The following is a 24153-nucleotide window of genomic DNA, read 5'->3' as shown; positions in this document are numbered from 1 at the left end:
CAACAATATGTAAAAGATGCCGGGGTTTTCTTATCAAAGCACTGAAACCGTAATGGATATCTTCCATTTGTGGTCGGTATATGAGGTACCACGTGCCAGCTGCAGAGTAGTCTTGGTTTTGGCTCTTTGTTCCACCAACTCCTCATCCTAATTGCCTTTTTATTTGTTTTTTATTTTTGGCTTACCTTTTCTCTTTCATTTCCTCCTTTTTACTTTTCTTTATTCTTTCCTTTTTTCTGTTTTTAATAACTTTCAAACAACAGTTCCGTGTTCTAGGCAAATTTTGTCCTGCTGATATTCGGGAAAACGTACTCAGATAATTTGGCTTTTTAAACGCATCTTTGGTAATATATTTTATATGTGAAAACCTATGGTATAATACGATTTAAACCATGCAACTGTGTGGTAAGTTCAATACGAGAGATTTAGGTTATGTGAATTAGTTTTGGGAAGGGCTAGCGCGTACAATTTCTTTCTACATAGCGTACATTAACAATTAACAATGCCTTTAGTTAGTTCTTTTGTTCATTCCATTTGTTTACAATTCCCTATGACTCTCCCTGCGCAGACGCATTTATCAGCAGTGAGAGAATTTCCCAAAGCATCGTTATTCACGTGGACCAAATGTTAAATTTCCCGCCGAATTCGTGTCATGAACGTTCCTTCGGTACTCGCACATGTAATATTCTATCAAACCACGCATTGAATACAAATATAACATAAAATATTCTTAGATAATACAAATGTGGGTAACTTTGCAATATCAAATGTATGAATTTTATGCATAACGGTTTAAGTAATTCAATAACAGACATATGAGCACACATACAACACTCAATGTGTTATGCATATTACAGAATATTGTTACATATCGCCGAAAGTGTAAAATCGCACGTAAGAGCTCCCCGCTAATGCCCTCGCCAATGTTAGTGACAACCATTTGAGGTTATGTAAAGATCCACTTACATATATATTCTCACTGCACCAGATCCGAGTTAATGGAGTAATTGAAGTATGGAATTTGTATCGAATTCGCTGAATATAATCAATAACCGTCTTTAAATAAAAATTTAATAAAAAACAAGTAAGGAAGGCTAAGTTTGGGTGCAACCGAACATTATATACTCAGCCTGAGCTTCAATTGTATATTTCATTTCAGATAAATTACTTTTCTACATAACACGTGGCACCCCATTTCCTATTACAATAAAACTTGATAAGTGAAATATCATTGATTCAAAACTATTTTTTGCTAAGTTATATTATTATTTTCGTCCACGACTCTTTTAAAAATCTTTTATATAAAAGTGGACGTGGTCTTTAACCGATCTCGCCCACTTTTTCTAGAAATATTTCCTGCTATATGGAAAATTTTTGTACCCAATTTTATTACGATCCGTTAATTTTTCTTCGAGTTATGGCTCCCGAAACATAGAAAATGGCTTAGTCAATAAAGGGGCCGTGCCACGCCAATTTTTAAAAATTTGAAGTTTTTCCTATTTATTGTTATAAATCCACTTGGGCAATGATACCATTTATAGAAAGCTTTTTTTGCAGGGATATGGCTTGTTTTATTCGTCCACGACCCTTTTAAAAATCTTTTATATAAAAGAGGGCGTGGTCCTCAACCGATTTCGTTAATTTTTCTTCAAAACATTCCTTATATGGGCGGTGCCACGCCCATTTAAAAATATTTTTTCAAATTTTTATCAAGAGTCTCAATATCAGTCCACATGTGAAATTTCAACATTCTAGGTATATTATTTTATTATTTATTACGGCCACCGTGGTGTGATGGTAGCGTGCTCCGCCTACCACACCGGATGCCCTGGGTTCAAACCCCGGGCAAAGCAACATCAAAAATTTTAGAAATAAGGTTTTTCAATTAGAAGAAAATTTTTCTAAACGGGGTCGCCCCTCGGCAGTGTTTGGCAAGCGCTCCGGGTGTATTTCTGCCATGAAAAGCTCTCAGTGAAAACTCATCTGCCTTGCAGATGCCGTTCGGAGTCGGCATAAAATCATGTAGGTCCCGTCCGGCCAATTTGTAGGGAAAATCAAGAGGAGCACGACGCAAATTGGAAGAGAAGCTCGGCCTTAGATCTCTTCGGAGGTTATCGCGCCTTATATTTATTTTTTTTATAGGTATATTATTTACTAAATAATCAGGTTTTTTGTGTTTCCAAAAATTTCCAAAAAATGTGTGCAAAGTACGCTGAGTATAATATTGTTTAAAGTTACTATGCATGTATAGAAATATGGGGCGACGCTTAAGTAACCGTACAAATATATTTATTTCATGTAAATTTATTTACTTTACGTACGAAGTAGGAAGTCGGGGATTTCTTCAAAAAACTGTTTACATTATTTCAGAAAAAAAATTTGCTTTGAGTGGAAGATAATTTGGAACTTTATCTTATCGTTTGGTAAATGGCAGATAAATAAAATTGCAAAGATTTGTTTTTAATTTATTTTTTGTGTTGTTTTGTTTCGAGAAAGTACGTAAAAATTAAAGCTTTGAGAGGAGAAGCCGATTAGATTGTTGTTGTTTGGTACTTGTTTCCCTGCAGATCAGAGGATTGCAATACCAAAAAAAAACAGGAATGATGAATAATTTTTTAATTACCTATTCAGTCCTAAATTTGAACAGCTTAATTGCTGATGCATCGTTGGAGTTGAGGCACCTTTTAAGTTTTTCATATATTATAAGTAGTCCTGTTAAAATAAATTTAGGAGCTAAGGGACTTTTACAATAATATTGAAAGGGTCGTTTTAATAATGAAGACGTCTTCAAGCCATCCCTCTCTCTATATTGGATAAATAGATGAGTTCATAAATATCTATTGAAATTTTACGATCTGTGACAGTTTTAATGCCTATGTACCAGATGTAGGGTTGATGTCATCGCTAGCAGACAAGTTTGAATTGCACTGTAAACCCAGAAAAATCAATCTACAATTTCCAATTAGACAAAGCAATCCGACACAAACACAAGTTGGAAATGTAATCAAAACAATTGCTTATTTATATATTGTTGCATAGCTTTCAAATACAACTAATGCAACTTAAATATAATTAAACTCCTATTTTGGCAATATGTTATTTGTTTGTAAACACAACAGTTGTCTTTGTTTTGCTATATTCTCGGCTGTTGACCTTGCTACATACTGCTTCACTATAGCTAATACACAATTCACTTTTGATTTTGTTTGATTGAAACCAACACTTGCTTATTTATATATTGTTGCACAGTTTTCAAATACAACTAATGCAACTTAAATATAATATAAACACTTATTTTGGCAATTATTTCAAAATTAAAATACAAACACTTCTTTCCATTGTCACACTTTCACACTTCTTCCTCTTGCACGTTTTTGTTTTGCTACATCTTTCAGCAATGGCCGACATTTAAATCAACAACACAACACAAATTTCACAAATATACAAATATTTTTTCTTTCAGACCACTTTTTGATATTATTTACACTATTTCATATTTCTTTATTTCACTCAGAACGGTTTTTTACTTTGATTACTTTAATTTTACTAAACCGACCACCACTTATTAATTCATTTTTGAAAGAATTACTTCGTATTTCTTTTCTTCTTATTATTTTCAGCAATTGCCGACATTGGTTAAATTTGCACTTCACACAGTTTCTTTTGTTCTTCACTTTTTAATCACAATTTTTTTTTTAATCCTTTAAAGCACTTCACTTTTTAACAACACTTTAGAACTTATTTAAATAATTATTCACTGATAAATAATTATTTAAATAAAACCAAAAACTACGCGACCGACCAAATCCAAAACAAAACTACACGAAAATACGAAAATCACGAAAATTCAATTAGAATTCGTTTTCGCCGCGCGGTGCGAAAGACGAGCCAAAGAGTATGGTGAACTCCACTAACCTGCTCTTTCAGAAAATTTTTGTTTTCTCGCTGAACTTTAAAGCAGCGAGTTCAACTTTCTTATAATTTTAATTTCTTTGTTATAATTTTAATTTCTTTGGCAAAACCATGAAAGTTTGAATGGCAATGTAAACCCAGAATTTGATGGGCATTTATCTATGACAGAAACCAGTACAGTACGAACAAATATTTAGCAGATATTTCATAAATCTGAGTACAGTACGCTGTGTATCATGTTGGCCCTGTAATTTCGCTAGCAGAAATCAGAAATACATTCGGAAACCTATCCACCAAAACAAAAGCGTGAATAATAAATATCCATATACCTAATTATGTAAAAACTAGAAACTTCTTCCTTTCGTTTATTTATTTAGAATATAATTAACCTTAAAAATATATATACATAAATACTTTGTAAGTGAAATTAAAAAAGAGGAGACTCTGATCGCCATCCTTGAACTGGTTGGCATTTGATTGTTTTAGAAATTTGTCCAAAACCGATGCGGCTCTTAGTAACGCAATATTTTCATACGATCTCGCCGGCATTCTTCGAAGGTACGAAAATGCTTTGTCAGTGCAGGAGGGGCGCAGGCGTTTGTGTAGAGACTCACACAATTTCCAGTAGTTGCATCGTAGGCATAACGCATAACGCAGCAGTTTATTATCACAGAGCAGAGGAATACGTGGAACCAAAGAGGATAGATAATAAGAGACACCAGCTGACAATGTCGGGCAGAACTACAATGCACGATTTCTTAATTTTAAGCCAATATTTCACTTGATTTCACTTTTTTATATGTTTTTACACAACTATATTATCTTTTTACACTATTTACTTACTTTTTTTATTCACTTTTTGCACTATTTTAACACAAAAACAATATTTAATTTTCACTCACTGAGCTTATTCTTCACTGCATTTTACCAAATCTTCGCGCACAGACACAAAGAGGAATGGCCGAGCCCATGAATTGGTACATTGGCAAATTTCATACAAAACGCAGTCGGTTTTCTGAAATGGCGATATGACGCCTCTTATTATCTATCCTCTTTGGTGGAACTTTACATGCAGCATGCAGGAAAGCTGTGTGCATTAGGGTGCATCTGATCTTTTTCAGTTCCTGAATTGTAAAGAACATTATTCAGAGACAACGCTACATAGTTGAAGTGATCTGTTAGTTAATCGAATCACGGGTTTGGTGATTATGAAATGCTTAACGGTATGAGGTATGTTTCTGAGGTCTTCGGAACCAAAATTTATATGTGATAATTATAAACTAAGGTAATACCGTTTGAAAGAGTAATACGAGAAAAAAGCGCTTATTTGTTTTATTGATAGGTGTTCAAATTTTGCAAAAATTTAAACAGTTTTTTAAGAACCCTGTAAAAACGGGAAACTAGTTTTTTCTTTATAGCTAAACTATTGATGTTTGATGAAAGATGAAGAACAAAGTCAGAATATATTAAGAAATCATTTGTATGTACTATTATATGTGCATATGTTACTGCCCTTTTCCACATTGCAAAAGTGAATATCGAAAATAAATTATATACTAAAAACATAGCGCGGCGATGGCAGGTATTTCTATTGAGCCCCTCATAAGGTATATGTCAAATGCGCGGCATATTTTCTACTTTTTTACGTAGCTTTTATTAGCATGGATTGTATTTTCACCAGCTTCTAGAAGTTTTAATATTTTGGAATTTTGTACAACTATCAAGGAACGATGAGAATGCAATATTTTAATGGTAGAATGACTTAAGGTCAACGGACATAAGGCCAGCTAACTATCCTTTTGATCACTTCGGAGGGTGACGAGGCCAATTTACCTTACGGCCATTTGAATTGGTCATAAGACCAATTGACTTAAGAGTCCTTCAAAATTTGGTGTAGGGACCATTTAGGGAATTTTCGTTTGACCATGTTACCGTTTCGGAAAAAAACAGAACCCATATTTTTACAGAAGTGAGACGAAGACAAAAGCAAACGAGCCCCGCAGGATCAATTTTACGTTAATTTGCAATAAATTGTTAACTCGATTTTCCAGTAAAATAAGAATATAGGAAAATTAGCACCGCGGAATTTTTTATTCCAAATTTTCAACTATCAATCAGTCAAAGAGTCAAGGTCCCTCACGTACAAGCAAATGGCCTATGTCTAAACGTACTCGAGAACATGTAAATCTACTTACATCATTACATTACAAATAAACCAAACTAAAAAAATAAAAAAAAATAGGTCATAGTTTGAAAAAACTAAAAAACTACGATTTTCTAGCTAACCGAGCGTGGGGTTCATTTTACTATATTTTCATAAAAGTTGTAAATAGAATAATTGTAATATTTAATATATCAAGAGCCCACGATGTTTATTCTGAATGTGATTATTCTTTTGATAACTTAAATTGTATTATCTTCTACTAAAGTAACATAAAATTTTTGTGATTAAAAATTATAAGCTACTTTTAGTTTGGTTAGCTATAAAAGAGGAATTTTTTAGTTTTTTTCAGAACTACTATTTATTTACTGATACGTTTTAATATGTGTACATAATTAATTCTTTTCGCGATTCCCAAGGACTTTTCCATAAATACAAAAATTCCAGAATTGCCCGTGCAAACATCATATAGGAAGATGAAGATTTCTATATATTTTAAATGGGGATGTAGATGTTGTCACTGCAATTAATATATAGAACAAAGTAGGCATTCAGATAAAAAACAAAAACATAAATAATTGGAATTCCAAATGCATTCGATCGCAGTCGACTTACACAGCACATGTATAAATTCCCTGCAAAAAATGGTGTAACCGATTGTAAAAACTATGTATGTTATAAAAAGTGCATTATACCTCAACAAAACTCTATGATAAGGTCTTTTTGAACCGTTCATTACATAAACTATACGCCGTTTGTATATGGTGATCCAGAGATTGAATTAAAGTTTATATTTAATAACATCAGTAATAAGGTGTAATAAGAATATTTTTTAAGCCTATTGATTAAATCAAATAAGATGAGAAATATTTGATAGGCTTAAGTAGATTATAACAAAGCATGAGATGTAGATATAAATATTAGGGTGGTCTTAGTAAATCTCATAAACGAGTTTTCCAGTATCAATCCCTCAGACTTTGGTCCCGAATGGAGACGGCTAAGAGGTGTCGCCCAGATGTCATTAATGTTAAGATTTATCTAAAAAATTTAAGTTTCTGATTTCTAATACCCAAAAAATAGAAACCTATAGTGGCTAAAGAACCGCTATACCACACGCCTTAATAGTTTCCAATCGGGGCCAAAACTTATAGATTATATTTTTCACCGTAGCAATACCATCTGAAAGGAAGATACTGGAAAAAATCGGCAATTGGATTTATAAGGGCCACCCTAATAAATATAAATGTATACGTATATAGTAACCTGCCTATTTAAGCATGTACCTTCTGATGAAACCGTTACCATGTTTTGTTTTTCCTTTTGATAAAAAAATTGTAAACAGTTGCAATAGTGATTAAGTTAATTTTAAACACAATTTATAGCAAATTAATCGGTAATATAATATATTAATAGCACAGTAAGAGCGGCAACAAGCAATGTTAAAGGGAATTATTGATGTGATAATATAAATGTGTAAGTCAACGAACTCTCACCTCAACCAGATAACCAAAGAAATTAATACATATTGTTACGAATATTAGCAACACTAAGGGGTATAGCCATCTCTAAGCCGATGCTAAGCAGTGGCTGTATGTACATCCATAAATCAATCATGTATCTACATAACCGAATAAATCATTATGTTTACACATATGTACGTACACGCAGCGGAGAAGAGATGCGCAAACACATATCATATCTGAGATGCTCCCAAAAGTATGCAATTGTAATTGTGGAAGTGTCGCTCACAAACACACGCACATATGAGAAGCTATATACGTGCATATGTAGTTATAATTATATGGCAGTAAATAAGTAAATTCTGGAAGCGCCTAGAAGGTGCAACGAGGAAATCACAGAGTATAAAAGCACCAACGGTAGAGGCGCGAGAGATAGTTTTGATTAAGACGCTATCTGGCGAGCAGTAGCAGTATTATTTATTGTGAAGTACTTTTATAAAGACCATTTTTCCATTATTCAATATTGGAGTTATTTATTCAACAGTTTAGTGATTCGAACGTTAGCAGAAGATTGCAAATAAGGGGAATTGAAGTAAATTCGTTACAATATTATAATTTCACCTTCTTTGCTAGCAATGCATTATTAAGTGCACATGTCAATCTATGTATGGATGTATTCTTACATATACATATTCAATTCAATTCAATTCAATTCAATTTATTTAACTCATTTGTACAAGTGAGACTATTGTCTCTTAAAGTACATCGATATTTGGATATGTGTACAATATAATAATGTAAGTATAACAATATTTATATTAATATAAAAGAAATAGCAGAAATAGACAATGTAGATTCGAGAAAATAGCTAGAATAGTGTTTTTCGTATATCAAAAAATTCAGACAAAGCCAATTTAAAGCGCGATGCATTGGGCTCATTTTTAATAAAATTAGGTAATGAGTTCCATACTTTGATAGTACTGACAAAGAACGTCCTTGATGATGAGAGATATTTATGGCGTGGAACGATGAGGTTACAGGTTCTGTCAGATCTAGCAAAACATAAATTTCGGAATAGGTATTCTGGTTGTTTTTTATAAATTAATTTATTCAGGAAAATTAGATTGCGATAGTTTAGGAAGGTAGTAAGACTGCAGTCAAGTATTTTAAACGAAAACTCTGATATGTGGTCAAATTTACGCTTCAAGTAGATATATCTTGCACAATTGTTCAATGCAAGTTGTAGCTTATTTGTAGACCTGATTGTAGACCTGTAGAAAGGAACTATTAGTGATCTGACTAACATTAATTTGACATTTGAAGGAATGAAAGCAGCTGTGTACCACAATTTTCTTAACACAAAATAAATTGTTGATAAAACGTAGTTAATATGATCAACACAGTTAAAATTGGAATTTAGTTTGAACCCTAAACTACTAACGACCGACTCATACTTAATGGTAATATCCTGTAGTATAACCGATGGCAAATTCTCTACTAGTTGCGGAGAGTGCGAAATGCAAATAGCTTTTGTTTTATACGCATTTAGATTTAAATTATTATCACTCGACCACGAAGAGATGCTTCCGAGATCCTCGTTCATCCTACAAACCAAATCTTCAGATAAGCCAATAGGGCGAGATAAATATATTTGTGCATCATCAGCATATAGATGTATTGAAACACTTTTACAGTCATGAGTAATATCGTTAATGAACATACTGAACAAAATTGGTCCAAGTATAGATCCCTGAGGCACCCCCGAGCCCAGGCACTTCGTCTCAGAGCAACCACTTTTAACTACTACCTTCTGCCAACGATTTGTAAGATAGTTTTCGAACAATCTTGAAGCACTAGAAGAGAATCCAAAGTAGTGTCGTAATTTCATTAAGAGAATGGAATGATCTACTGTGTCAAAGGCTTTCGAAAAATCTAAAAGTGACATCACAGTCAAATCACCCCTATCGTAGGCAGGGCGTATGTCTTCAGTTACCTTGAGTAAAGCCGTCGCACAACCATGGCTCACTCTATAACCAGACTGGCATTCTGAGAGAAGGTTGTTCTTATTTGGGCCACCACTAACTTTTCCCAGATTTTAGAAAGAGCGGGTAATATGCTTATCGGCCGAAAATCCATTGCCAAACCAGCCGATGGCTTTTTAGCAATAGGAATAACTTTTGCTATCTTCCAAGCATCGGGAAAAGTTGAAGTCGTTATCGAAAAGTTAATAATATGTGTTAACGTTGAAACAATGTTGATTGCAATAAGTTTTACGAGAATTTCAAAGTGAGGTGTCCCTCAAGAACGGGCTGGGCAACCGACATAGTTTACAAATAGGACGGAACGTCACTCTACACAGGCGGGACCAAAATGAATTGCGGTGTTGTTCAGAGTGTTTCCTCAGAACAGCTAAAATTCGCAATATCCATCCGTCTTCCAAACTTAGCTAGTATTTTCCAAACAGAAACAACCGGTATAGGGAGGGCCTGTAATTTGCTGTTCGAGAATCAGGTAAGCAATGGTGAGATATGTCTATCCATGATATATCCAGGAAAGAGATATTCAAGATCACATCCACTATTAAAGTACAATGGCCGTTTACCTCACATGCGGAATGAATGAGAACGACAGGTTCAATGACAGGTTCGAGAGCTGTAGTGAGGAGCTCAGCCCTAACGAACAAGAGGTCCCGAACCCAGTTTTGTGCTGACCTACTTAGGGGCGTGTCAAAATGCTCAATAAAGGACATCAGTAGGTTTATTGATCTAACCAAATGATTTGAGTATGCAAACAGGTTACCTTATATAATTGGTTCTTGCGCCTAGAGAGCCAGAGAGACCGGGTAGCATATCAACCAATCAGAATATGCCTTATCTTACCATAAATACACATGGAGCTTAACTATAAATATCCTTTATCAATATTATTCTAAGATTTTGAGATAGAACGGTTTTAAAAATTTGAAAAAGAGCTTTTTTTTTTAAAAAAAAGTCTGAAGGGAGCCTGCTTTAAAGCGGCTACCGAGATTCAACTCCGAATTTAGAGCAGACAACAAATAAAAGTCTTCAGATTTGTAGCCATTGATTATTCCTTCAATCTTTATAAATCTTGGAAAATAAGGATAATACTTAATCATAATTGTCGCATATTAGTTTTTTAATTTCTTCCAAATCAACTGGCTAATCTGATTTAACGCTTTTCTCTGCTAAAACGCATTTTGTACCGAAGAGCGTTAATCATCTCATAATTTAATGCAATTCAAATTTTCACAAAAAACTTTAAGGTGTAAATAGCTTATTTTAAAAAATTAAAACTAAAAAAGATTTCGTTCAACACTCACCACATTTACGAAATCCTGAAAGGTAACATATCCAGGTCCAATTGGCAAACGCGCTTTTTTCGCACGCTCATGGAGCAATTCTCTTTTATTCATAGGCACTTGCGATAAGAATTCGGAAGATTTTAACGCCTTTACAAAGTCATGAACAGTTATCTCACCAAAACCCCGGAAGGTTTATTTACATTTAGATATGTTTTGTGTGCGTTTGTTGTAATACCTGCTCATATGCAATTTATTAACTTTAATCGAGTGCTAATAAAAACAAAGAAAATAATACAAATAAACATACAAATCATCGGGGTTAGAGATGGCAGTACCTCTTAAAAAAAAAAAAAAAAAAAAATACCTCTTAGTGTTGCTAATATTTGTAACAATATGTTCAGAAAGTTTTATTTATATGTAGGGTAAAACCGGGATAGATGTCCCACTTTATTAAACTTGCTTACCAAATTCCTAGCTTCCACCTTCTCCGCATCCCTCTTTTGACGTAGCCAGCTGCTTTTTGCATTATTTTTGCACTCACTCAACCGTTGTCCAATCAAAGTTATAATGCCCTGTGTACAAGTACATCTGGGTATAAAAATAACACGTTTTCCCCACTTAATATAATTTTAGGATTAGATTTACTCTATAAGCAGATAATAACAAATATGTATTTGCATATCCAAAGATATTTAATTTTCATTTGTCAGCCGAAAGCCTTCGTCGCTAGCGCTGCACTTAATTAAGCTTTCATAAATAAAAAATAAATAAATAAATTTTCATTTGATTCATATGAATAACAGGATATCCTTTTTTGTCTATTTCATATAAATTTAAATGATTTTGACGGTTTTGTTCTGAAACTACAATATTTACGTAGCATAGTTCTTGGCTGATATGTTTAAAAATTGCTTTTATTATTGATTTATTATTGATATTATATTATATTTTATTTTATTGCTTTTCCACACCACCTTTGTGTAGAGTTGCAAAACTAAAAACTATCAATTATTATTGATTTATTTATTTAGTTAATTTTACAGCTCTACCCCGTGAGGTAGCAATATAGGCGTGTTACCGATTTTTTTCGGGTGTTCGGTTCCCCAGGAGGCCTATTTGCACCCATATACAAACAAACTTAAAAAATTATTATGATTACTAAACAATACTACTAAAAAATAAAAAGATTGCACGTTAAAACTTCAGTACGTATTTGACAATAATATATAAATATACAATATACAAAATAAAGTTAATAAAAGTAAAGAATAAAATATATATACGTATGAAATCAAACCTGAAATATAGAAAAATATAAAAATTATTAATAATTTTTTGTGGAGATATATGTACATATATAAGAAATTTTTCACTTACCTCGAAATGGCGTTTCTTGCTTTGGAGGACCCTTTGCTGCAAACTAAAATTTAGCCAACGAATGCTTCCTTCGACTGTGTTGTGTGTCGCAACATCCACTTTGCATTTTCAAACAGGAGGAATGTTATTAGGAAATCTAATAAGGTAATACGATGAAGGAAACAAGGATCTATTTTAGCAAACCATTCAGAAAATACTTTTTCGGTTTCGTGAATAATTACAGGGAGCAAGAAATCTTTAATATGTACCCTATGTGCGTATTCAGGAAATAGCTGATTGAACCACTTCATTTTCATCCGACAGACTTCGAAAACCCTGTCCTTCGGATTTAAATCCTCTGCTTTGAGCAGGGATTCGATATAGTTTTTGTGATCTTGTTGTGTCTTCGTCAAAAAAGTGGTGCAACGTTCACACTGCAGCTGACTTTCTACTTTTCTGCAAATACCATAGGCAGTATAGTACAGCTGCACCTGTTCTTCAGCTTTATCCTTTGCGCTGACGGAACTTTCTTCCGGAATATTTAAATCGAATGAGGCTAAATCTAAGGTTTTATCGCTAATATTTATCTGACTCGCTGATTTGATTTTAAAATTCTCCCTTTCTTGCCCCTCTAGATGATTACTGAGAGTCCAGTCTAAACTTTCTTCACAAGTATTTTCTTTTTTTCCAAACCCTTGTCTAAGAATTTGCTTAGACGCAAACTGAGCAAGAATGTATTTAAATTCATATGCCGTGAGTTTTTTGCCTTCTTTGCTAGCGCGAACTTCAATAAATAATCTCTCTAAGGAATCCCGATTTAATTGTCTTAATAAAATACAATTTAAATCTTTTTCCTGCTCAAATAATTCTTCTGACATCATTAAGAAAACCAGCGATACAATGAATTTTTTTATTCTTATAGACCTTTTCTCCTTCATCATTGAACCTAAAGACATTCCGAGAATGCAAATATTCCAGGGTGTTCTTAAGCCTTTCGATTTTTTCTGAACTACCTCGCTTAATAGGGTACTTAAGAGGATTTTTGGAAGAAAAACTTATTGCGTCGAGTTCATCAAATAAGTCGTTACACTTTTTGACAAAAACTTGGGTATCTTTAGCGTAACTCATTACTTGAAAATGTTTTTTGTTGAATAAATTATAAGTAATCGCTAAATCAATTCCAGCAGTGACCGAATTGCTCAACGTTTGAACTGCGTGTGATACATTCATTTCGAATTTTGGGGGTGACATGTGAACTTCTGTGAGCTTCGGACATATTTTAAAATTAGTATTTTCTTTATCTATTTCAAACAACGCTTTAATTACGTCAAAACTCGCGACACCATCACTGGTTTCAATATAATAATTATGTAAAGTATCACGAACACGTCTAAATAGATGGCAATAGTCCCAGAGTGCGTAAATTTTTCCCCTTCATGCATAAAAAATGGTTTGTGTTCAGTAATCGCAAGACGATCATACAAACGTCTATTTACAGGGCCCTGATCACAATCATTGCTTTGACTTTAAAGCCGATTTTTTCAATTTGGATATAATTTCCAATACTATTGTCTTGAGGTTTTGGCAAGACATGTGACGTTGCGTAACATAGTATGAAAAAATATAATTCCAATTTGAAGCGATGCCTTTTATCATGAATAAGCACAATTTGGCTGCAATGCACAATTTACGATTGCATTCTCCAAGATCTTCAAAGCCATCTATTAAATCATGCGACTTGTCATAGGCAAGATTTGATTCTATTGCCATTTCATCAAAATTTATACAACAAAGGCGTTCTACTTCATTAAAGTTTTTAACTATATTTATCAAATTATCACAGATGTTCACATTAAAGCCCGGTGCAACATATCTTATGGGTTGCCATCTTATAAGGGACGTTGTTGATGGCAAAGCGAAACCCAAATCTTCGCGCATGAAATTAAAAGTTTTAGTAGACAACATGTTTAAATTTTGGCAAAGTATTTTTTGTTTTTCCGTATAACAAACGCGCTTTTCTGCATTGACTATCATTTTGGCGAAAATAATAGCCTCTTTGCTGGCTTTTCGATTAGGAACTATTGACCGTTGTCGCAATTGTTTATTTTCTTTTTTAAGGTCCCTGATTTTCGTAATAAGCATATTAATTTTTTGCTGTTGCAACCTATCTTTTTTCATTAATATTCGAGTAGCATGAGCAACTCGATGTTGTCGGCTTTTTTCTCCAAGTTCATGCCAAGCAAGCTTGGATGATAAGACTTACCGCGAACTACGGGACCTGAGTCATCAACGCTATCATCACAATGAGCCTCGACAGGGGGAAACTCCCAAACGGAGCCATCACAAGGGGAGCGAACTTTTGAATCGTTATCAAAACAAAGACAAGGGAATCCCCCAGGAAGAATTTTTTTCATACTAACATATTCCTGTTTAAAATGCCTCTGACATACATACATTACATCGAAAGAAGCATTGACTTTGCAAGCCTGGGCCCACCTATTCCGCTCATTTTCTTCCCTAGGAAATTCGTAAAGAGTCTGCTTTACCTCGGTAACGCAGCTCTTTACGCAGCAGCTCCTCTTCTGTTGTTTAAAATTCTCCCATTTATGAACAACATCTTCGTGCCCTAGAACATATACATAAAGAATTAGATATATAAACGCAATATAGTATAATATGCAAAATATTGCATTATACAATATATCAACATGTTTCACTAATTACTTTTTGCGGACTTTCTTATAAATTTTTTAAGTTTTTCATTGTATGTGTAAATATTTTTACAAAACTTTGTTTTATAAATATAAATATCGCTATTTGCGAAATGCTGACAGAGGTGATTGGGCAATTGTGCAGTTTGGGGGCCCCACACTAAAATTGGGCCTTTTTTTGAGTGAGGTGCTGAAGGAAAATCGCCAATCGTTATAAGCGCTATTGGCGATATTCTGCCAGAGGTGATTGTCATTCAAAAGAATCGAATCAAGGAAAATCGCCAATCACTGATATATTTGGTATTTGGATTGCAATAGCTATAGCTATTAGGTTTTTATCAATTTTAAATTATGTTGCGAATATAGTGGAAGGCGCTCGAATTCAGTGAAAGAGACACTAGAATGGAGTGGAAGAGCAGATTTGCATTGGATTAATATACCTTCAATCATTGTATCAATATTAAAGATAAATTTAGAAAAAATAATTAAATACTTGAGTATAAGCAAAAATTTTCTTTCAATTACTGCAATTAAGGTGTTCTAGATGCTATATATTCCAAAATTATAACATTTTATGTATGTTTAAAAATTTAACTTCAATTTCCTTAAAATTTCCATAATATGGCCATTAGGATGTTTGTGTGTGTGTGCAAATTTTGAGCGATCAGCTGTGTTGCGTGGTGCATTATTTCTCTGTTTCGCTTGGTTATGTTATAATGAAATGGAAAACTTTGCTGCTGCTGTAACGCGAAAAACTTACTTTGAAGGTTTAAGGAACAGTTACCGATGAGGGCTATTCTTTTCCGGGTATTAGCATCTTCTGATATTATCTCGATTGCCGTAGGAGTGATTTGTTGTACCAGTCAAACTTTCTTGTTGACTCTCCTTTATTATTTGTCTCTTTTAAAGTTGTTTTGTAGGTGGGTGGCACGAATGCTAAAGGAAACGGAGTATTGATATGGATCTTGATACTGATATCGTTAGCGTTCGAATTATGCTCTAATTGAATTTTATCTTCATCATTATGAATGTAAGCTAGACGAATGTGCACAGCGTTTTGGCTATAAAAAAAACATTCAAATACAGCTTGCACACACAAAGCTCATATTTACAACAGCTGAAAGTCCCGGTCACCCATTCAAAAGCCAATTTTCTTCGAATTTGTTTGCCATGCGCATTTGGGATGGGCCAAAACAAAAAATTTTCAACAAATATTTTGCTAATATTTACTTAAAGAGAACAGTTAAAATAATAAGAAGAGCATTAATGAGAACCGAAGAGAACATGAGAGAACGACTTGAGAAGAGATTTGGTCTTTGTTTTTCACGAAGCATGCATTAAGAGGGCAACAACATTCAACAACAACGCGGGGAATACTGGCCGAAAAGGTGAATCCGATGGCATTGCAGCTGTTGCTGGTTGAAGAACTTTTGGACTTTGGAACCAAAACAAAAGCATATGTGCCCCAACGAGCGAAAAACAAACAAACAAAACAACGAACGGAAAAGCTGGAGCAACTAGATATATGTACATATGTGTATATATATGTATGTAGATATACAATGCTGCATTTTCTGAAAGTAAACAATAAACAAACATACGTACATACTTAGATATGGACGTATGGATAAATGAATGGCGTACACAATAATTTTTGTTTGTATATAAAAACAATTAAGGAAGTCTAAGCTTGGGTGAAACCGAACATTACATACCCAGCTGTACACTTTAAATGTTATTGTTGTTTGTTTTGTGTGCTTAATAGTGTTACAAGGCTGCGCAATAATACATTACATATGGTTCTATTCTGAGCTAATTTTCGTTTAAAAGACGAAAAAGGATACAGAGGCTAGCACCAATGACCTTGAGCGGGTAATAATGCAGTTTTCCTTCAGATATGGGGATTTCCCTGTTTATTTTAAAATAAAGGTATAACAGAACAATAAACATAAACACAAGTGTCATTGTACTAAAAACGTTATTGCGTTATTATTATATAAAGGAAGGCGATTTAACTGATTTAGTCCATTTTTACTGAAAATATTTCCTGTTAAAAGTCATACATGTGCACCAAATTTTTCGTTATGTCGAAATGTTACGAAATGCATTGTAAAAAAGGGGCAGTGCCACGCTCTTTTATCAAGATTTGAATTTTTTCCAATTTCTTGTTATAATGGCACAAAATATGATTGGTACAAAACTATTTTTCGCTAAGATTTAACTTATTATTTTTGCCTACGACCCTTTTTAAAGTTATTCATATAAAAGTGGGCGTGGTCCTTAACCAATCTTATCCATTTTTACTAGAAATATTTCCCGCTATAAGGAGAATATGTGTACCCAATTTTGTTACGATATGTGAATTTTTCTTCGAGTTATGACTCCCGAAAGATTGAAAATTGCTTAGACAAAAAAGGGGCGGTGCCATACCCATTTTCAAAAACTTTAGTGTTTTCCAATTAATGTTATAATTTAATTTAGAAAGTAAAATTCTATTGATACAAAGCTCTTTTTCGCTAAGATATAGCTTATTTTATTCGTCTACGACCCTTTCAAATTCTTTTATATAAAAGTGGCGTGGTCTTTAACCGATCTCGTCTATTTATTCTAGAAATATTTCCTGCTATAGGGAAAATTTGTGCACTCAATTTTATTACGATCCGTTAATTGTTCTTCAAGTTATGGCTCCCGAAACATAGAAAATTACTTGGTCATAAAAGGGGCGGTGCCACGCCCATTTTTAAAAATTTTAAGTTTTTCCTATTTATTGTTATAAATCCACTTTGGAAATGAAATACCATTGATATAAAGCTCTTTTTTCCAAAGATATAACTTATTTTATTCGTCCACGACCCTTTTAAAAATCTTTTATATAAAAGTGGGCGTGGTATTTAACCGATTTCGTTAATTTTTCTTCAAAGCATTCCCTATAGTAAAGGAAACCTCTCTGCCGAATTTTGTTATGATTGGTGTAACGATTTCTGATTTATGATTAGTAATATTTGTTAAATTTATCTTATCACCAGTGGGCTGTGCCACGTCCATTTAACATTTTGTTTTTCATATTTTTGATAAGAGTCGCAATATCAGTCCGTACGTCAAATTTCAACATTCTAGTTGTATTATTTACTAAATAATCAGGTTTTTTGTGTTTTCCAAAATGTTATATATATAAAAAGTGGGCGTGGTTATCATCCGATTTCTCTCATTTTCGATACCAATCTATTATGGGTCCAGATAAGCTCGTGTACCAAATTTGGTGAAGATATCTCAATATTTACTCAAGTTATCGTGTTAACGGACGGACGGACGGACATGGCTCAATCGAATTTTTTTTCGATACTGATGATTTTGATATATGGAAGTCTATATCTATCTCGATTCCTTTATACCTGTACACCCAACCGTTATCCAATCAAAGTTATAATACCCTGTGTACAAGTACAACTGGGTATAATAAAGCAATGTACATATGTATATCTTGTATGTTGTATGTACCATATTTGGTGCAATTAAAATTAAGATTCATCGAATGAAACCAATCAAAAGCCAAATGCTCCAAAATGAATATTGAGTCCCTTTGATTGACCAAAATTAGTATAAGAAAATTTTTATAATTTGTAGAAAATATTTATTTTTTCTTACCAAACTGGCTAGAAGTTTTTATTTGGATGTTAAAAATACAGTTGCTATAAGACTAAGAATTTCAATATCATGTCATAATTAGGAAAGCGGCTTTTTTCAAAAGTCAGTGAAGGTATGGCAAATAAGTTCAGCCTGTAGGTAAATTACAATTGCTATGGAGAGCACAATCAGTTGAAGCCATCTTTTAAAATTTTTTATAAATTTTATTTTAAAGGATTACGTCCGATGTACCTTAAACGTAACATTCTTGAAATCAGTATTCTAATTAATTCATCTTTCCATGTTGCGGCATAATCCTTTGGTAACGGAGTGAACAAGAATGCTTTCAGGTGGAAACTCTGAACATTATCAAAACTCAAAGTTAAATCGAATTTAAACATTAAATTGTATAGTGAATATGACATCCGTATTATTTATATGGGGTTTTGCCCTTTATCCTACGCCATTCATCTTTTTATCTGATATTAAACATGTTATAATATTTGCTTTTTAATAAATGTAGTAAAATGGACATTTAGCATATTTTTCACGGTTCCACGGTATATTTCGAACTTTGAAAAATATTTCCAACTTAGAGTAAACACACGTCTTTCTATTAGTCATGATTTTTCACCAATGAGTTGAAATGATCATGTAATTTTCTATTAGGAATTACTTGGGATAGGACAGGCTCGCTTCTTTTGAGCATTCTAGTCCATAAAACCAAGTAACATTTAAACAATACACATTTCTGTGAATAACTGACATTGCGTGAAATCAATTTGTCTATGGATATTTTTGCTCCAATTCATTGAAAGAAAAAAAAAAAAAACGCACCGACTCAGAGCAAAAAACGTAAAACATTAAGAATTTTAATCGATTGATATCTATAATATCATTAATTTGCGAGTAAGGAATTCACTATGTCGTTTGATTTTCGTTCTTTATACATTTCAGTAAAGTAGCATATGCTCAGTAATTTTGAATATTTTTTAATTGATCCCTTTAAGTTTAGTTTGCATTTGAAGGTGTATTAAATATTTTTTGGAGCTGGCAAATAATAATTTTATTGGACTTAGATGGTTTCATTTGTAGTAATTTGCATCTATTATGTATAATAAACATCACACAGCAACGACAATTCTTTTTAGCTGATGGAAATCTGGCAAATCATCCGACAATTATTTGCGTATTACAAATATTTGAGAATTTTTAATTACAAAATTGTTATTTTTCTTCAACCGTCTAATGTGCATAAATATTTTGTCGTATATTCTTGTGAGTAAACATATATGCATATATGTACGTATGTATGTGCAACTTTAGCGAATAGTAAACACAAACAATAATAAACAATTATAAAATAAGTAAAATTACATATATACTGGGTATATTTATCATTTGAATAAATTCTCTTGAGACAAAGCACAGCTTATCGGTTGGCTGGTAAATAAATGATTATTATTGTTACTATTGTACTTACATATATACATATGTATAAGTAGTATAAATATACAAAAACCGCTTTAGAATGTTACCATAGGTGCCTGGCGTGACAGCGACTGGAGTGCACAGACCCTAAGTTAAACGAGCTAAAAAAACCATTCCCGCGGCAGTGGGTCCTCTCCTAGCGGGTGCTATCACTGGACTTAATCGCCATACTCGTCTAAAAAATCGGGGAGTGCTTTTGCGATTGCAATATGAACAAAAACTATCATCAAATAACATTTCTAGGCGTTTGTTTAGTCACTATTATCATTTATTTGTTCATCAAGTATATGTACTTAGGTATATATTAGAGTCCGACAGAAGTTGGGTTTTTGAGCCGAAGCCGAACCAAACATTACGTTTTGGTCTTTTAAAGTTATGTTTCAATAACTACTTTTTAAAGCAGGTTTCTGGTTTCTTCTATTGTTGAAGTAATTTTTACCAAGTGAAAACAACAAGGATTTTCCCATTTGCCGATATTGGTTGTAGTGGAAATTAACTTAAGAACATTTGTACAATAACATTTCATCATCATTTATTGCAAAAATTGTATTAGTACAATAAGATCTAGGATCTTTTATAGTACAACAAAAAGATAAATCGCAATGTAAAAAAGAACAAAAGTAATAACAGAGGCTTATGGAGGTTAAATTATCATATTATCAGAAGTATCTTAATTTACTAGTATCTAAAATAAACAAATAATTAAATTCAATAACAAAACATTGTTTACACTCATACATATTGATGGCGAAAACTCAAGAAATATAATGGTTTGAACTAAAATGAGCATAAAGAACATTTTTAAAGTTGCTTTTATTTAGACTACTACGAATGGATACTGGAATAGAGTTCCATAGCCGAATAGCATTTACAAAGAATAGCCGTCCAGATGTTAGATAGTTATAAGTTGGTACTATTAGGTCGTTGATTCGATCAGACCTGGGGAATATTAGCTTATCTATAGGTAACTAGGCTCCTTATACATGATAAGTTGACAAAGGAAAATGCTGTTTCTAGCTTTCAGATATTCGAAGATTTCACAGCCCAGTAGACGCGCTCTCCAGCTGGATATATGATCAAATCTAGCTAAGCCGAATACATAACGTATAACATGATTAAATGCTACATCAATTTTATGAGCAGACTGGGAGCTCAGTTTACAGTACACTAGCTCAGAGTAGCAAATGATCGGCATAATCAATTGAATTTCAAGTTTTCTTCTAACATTGACCGGAGTATAAATAGCAGACATTCGTAAGTTCCTTAAGATATTGTATACTTTCTTAACCACCGAATTTACATGATCATCACAAGACAGCGTCGTGTTAATAACAAAACCAAGATTAGTCACTTTTGAAATGAATTTGAGACATTTACTGGCAACGCGCAAGGGCGGAATACTTGAGAAACTTATTCGTTTTTAAGATATAGGCAACACGTATGATTTCTCACTGTTCATGCATAAGTCATTTTTCCTAGCCCTTTCAAATATGGATGTTAAGTCATTATTCAATCTTGAGCATAAATCATTTGTCCCCTCATGATTTCCCGACAACACTTTCTACAACACTTTCGTAAATTTTAATGACCTTTCACAATAATCTGTTTATTAAATTTGTATGCTTTATTATGGTAGAAAAAACTGAAGAGAATTAAGCATACTGGCTACATTATAGCTATTTCCATACTACCAAAGATTTCTTTGTATTACTATTATAATTATACTCTCCACGATTTGAGATTCGAACTCAAGTCGTCAAATTTCTAATCCTGCAGGCCTACCACTAGACTAAGACCGCATCTCTTTGTATGCTGCTTAATCCAGTTTTTCCTGTTTTGTTTTTGTTGCTTATTTATTTCATAAAGAAAACTACTGCTAAAAACAAGCAAACAAGTGAAATGTTGAATCCCTTCCATTAATGAAGTGCAATTCTCAAAAACTTTTACTTCTCAAAATAGTGTAGAAAAATTTAATTAGCTAAATTTGCACAGCACTTCAATTTACTTATATACTTTCATTGATAGTCCGCTGACTTCAAGAAATGTTGTCATATAATCATATATCAATTTTACCATCCCCAAACAATTTACGCTTACACAAAAACACAATTTTGGACTCCTGCAGGGCAATTTGAGCAGTGAAAAAGAAAATTCGAATATCTTTTGAAACGGAAGATTCACAATAAATAAGTTTCAGTTCATGTTCAAAATAAAGTCAGGCAAAGCGTTGGCCGATTCTCTAGCTGAAAAAGAAAATACTTCTGATTAGTCGGCAAATCTAAGTCGAAGACTAATGTTCGGTTGAAATCGAGTATGTATATTAGACTGCGTCGATTTATTAACCGATATCGCGCCATCGATTTTCGATAGGATTTGGGCTCAGGAAAAAAAGTACCACTAGGCATACCCAAATAAATGATTTTCGAGCCTGCGAATTGTAAAATTTTCATGTATAGGGTATATATGTCCGACCCAAAAATGTCCGCAAAAAAGGTTGTCGATAACGTATGAAAATTTAATTAGTAGGTCATGAAAAAAACCTTAAAAATCAAAGTCGAAAAAAAGTAAAAAAAGTGAAATTTCGCAGGCTCGAAAATCATTTATTTGGGTATGCGTAGTGGAACTTTTTTCCTGAGCCCAAATCCTATCGAAATATCGATGGCGCGATATCGGTTAACTTTCGTCCATACAAATCGACCCAGGTCAAATCAGCGAGATTTCAAAAATAACCTGGCCTGAGTACGACTGGGTTGTTGAAGTGAGCGTTTCTCACTTTAACAATGTGCTTTGCGATATTTTTCATAAATGCATACCTTTATCGGATACCTCGACAGCTTTATCAACTGCTTGGTGCACTAAAGAACTAAAACATCTGAAAAACCAAAAGACGCGTTTGTTCAAGCGATACAAACTGTCTGGTACGAGAACTGCCTATGCTGCTTACTCTATATTACGTCATAAATATAGCACTCTAAACAGCAGTTGCTATAAAGAGTATATTAGTAGGATTAGGAGTCAAATTTTTTGTAACCCTAAGGCGTTTTACAGTTTTGTTAACTCGAAAAGAAAGACTAAATGAAGCTTAACGATCATACTTCGAGCGATAATGCCATAATTGCTAATATGTTTGCGGATTATTTCAAATCTAGCTATTCGAATTTTTTTTTTTTTTTGTCCCCATTGAATTCAGCATTAGTTCCTTTTATTCGTGCTGAGGATGTTCTTTGGCATCTGGAAAATCTGAAAATATCTTACATTGATGGACCTGATCAAATTCCGCCGGTTGTGCTAAAAACTTGTGCACAATACCTATATCGACCTCTAGCTTGTTTATTTAATGCCTCCCTGAAGCAAGGGATGTTTCCTATGAAGTGGAAAGAGTCATTTATAATTCCTCTCCATAAGAGTGGCAGCAGATCTTGCGTCACAAATTACAGAGGAATAGCTAAACTCAATACTATTACCAAGCTGTTCGAAGCCATTGTCACAAAGCAACTGGCGTTCAGTCTATCTTCGGTTATTGACTTATCACAGCACGGATTTTGTAAGGGAAAGTCAACAGTGTCTAACCTTCAAGAGTTCACGACCCTTGTATCCAATAGCTTTAAATCTAACTGCGAAATGGATGTTATTTACACAGATTTTAGTAAGGCGTTTCATAAAGTATCCCATTCTCTGCTCTTACACAAACTCGACCGGTTAGGTTTTCCTCCTTTACTTCTCTCTTGGGTTTCTTCTTATTTAAATAAACGTAAAGAAACAGTTATTTTTAACAACTGTTGGTCCAAATTCAACAATGTAACATCTGGTGTTCCACAAGGTAGTCACCTCGGGCCTGTGTTATTTCTACTATTCATTAACGACCTGCCAAGTGTTTTGAAGCACTGCAAGCCGTTGATGTATGCGGATGACGTGAAACTTATTATGCCTATCCGCTCACCAGAGGATAGAGCACTTCTTCAGTTGGATCTGAACAGCCTAGTTGTATGGTGTAATGCTAACCTCATGTCACTAAACCTTCCGAAGTGTAAGTTTATGTGTTTTACACGAAAACCCTTTAATTCACATGAGTATGTGAATGGAGATTATGTTATTAAGCAAGTTACCAACTTCACT

At 33.5% G+C, this 24153-nt stretch overlaps 1 protein-coding gene across 1 annotated transcript in view; it reads right to left on the bottom strand.

Annotated features, from left to right (window-relative positions):
• The window catches only part of LOC137241397 (ras-related and estrogen-regulated growth inhibitor-like protein), a 260561-nt gene that overhangs the window by 40488 nt on the left and 195920 nt on the right, over window positions 1-24153 (bottom strand). The gene's annotated exons all lie outside the window — the stretch shown is intronic.

This window comes from Eurosta solidaginis, chromosome 2, assembly GCF_040869045.1.
Source record: "Eurosta solidaginis isolate ZX-2024a chromosome 2, ASM4086904v1, whole genome shotgun sequence".
Classification (NCBI taxonomy): domain Eukaryota; kingdom Metazoa; phylum Arthropoda; class Insecta; order Diptera; family Tephritidae; genus Eurosta; species Eurosta solidaginis.
Note: the sequence above shows the minus strand (reverse complement) of the source record. Positions and strands in the feature narration are given on the sequence as shown.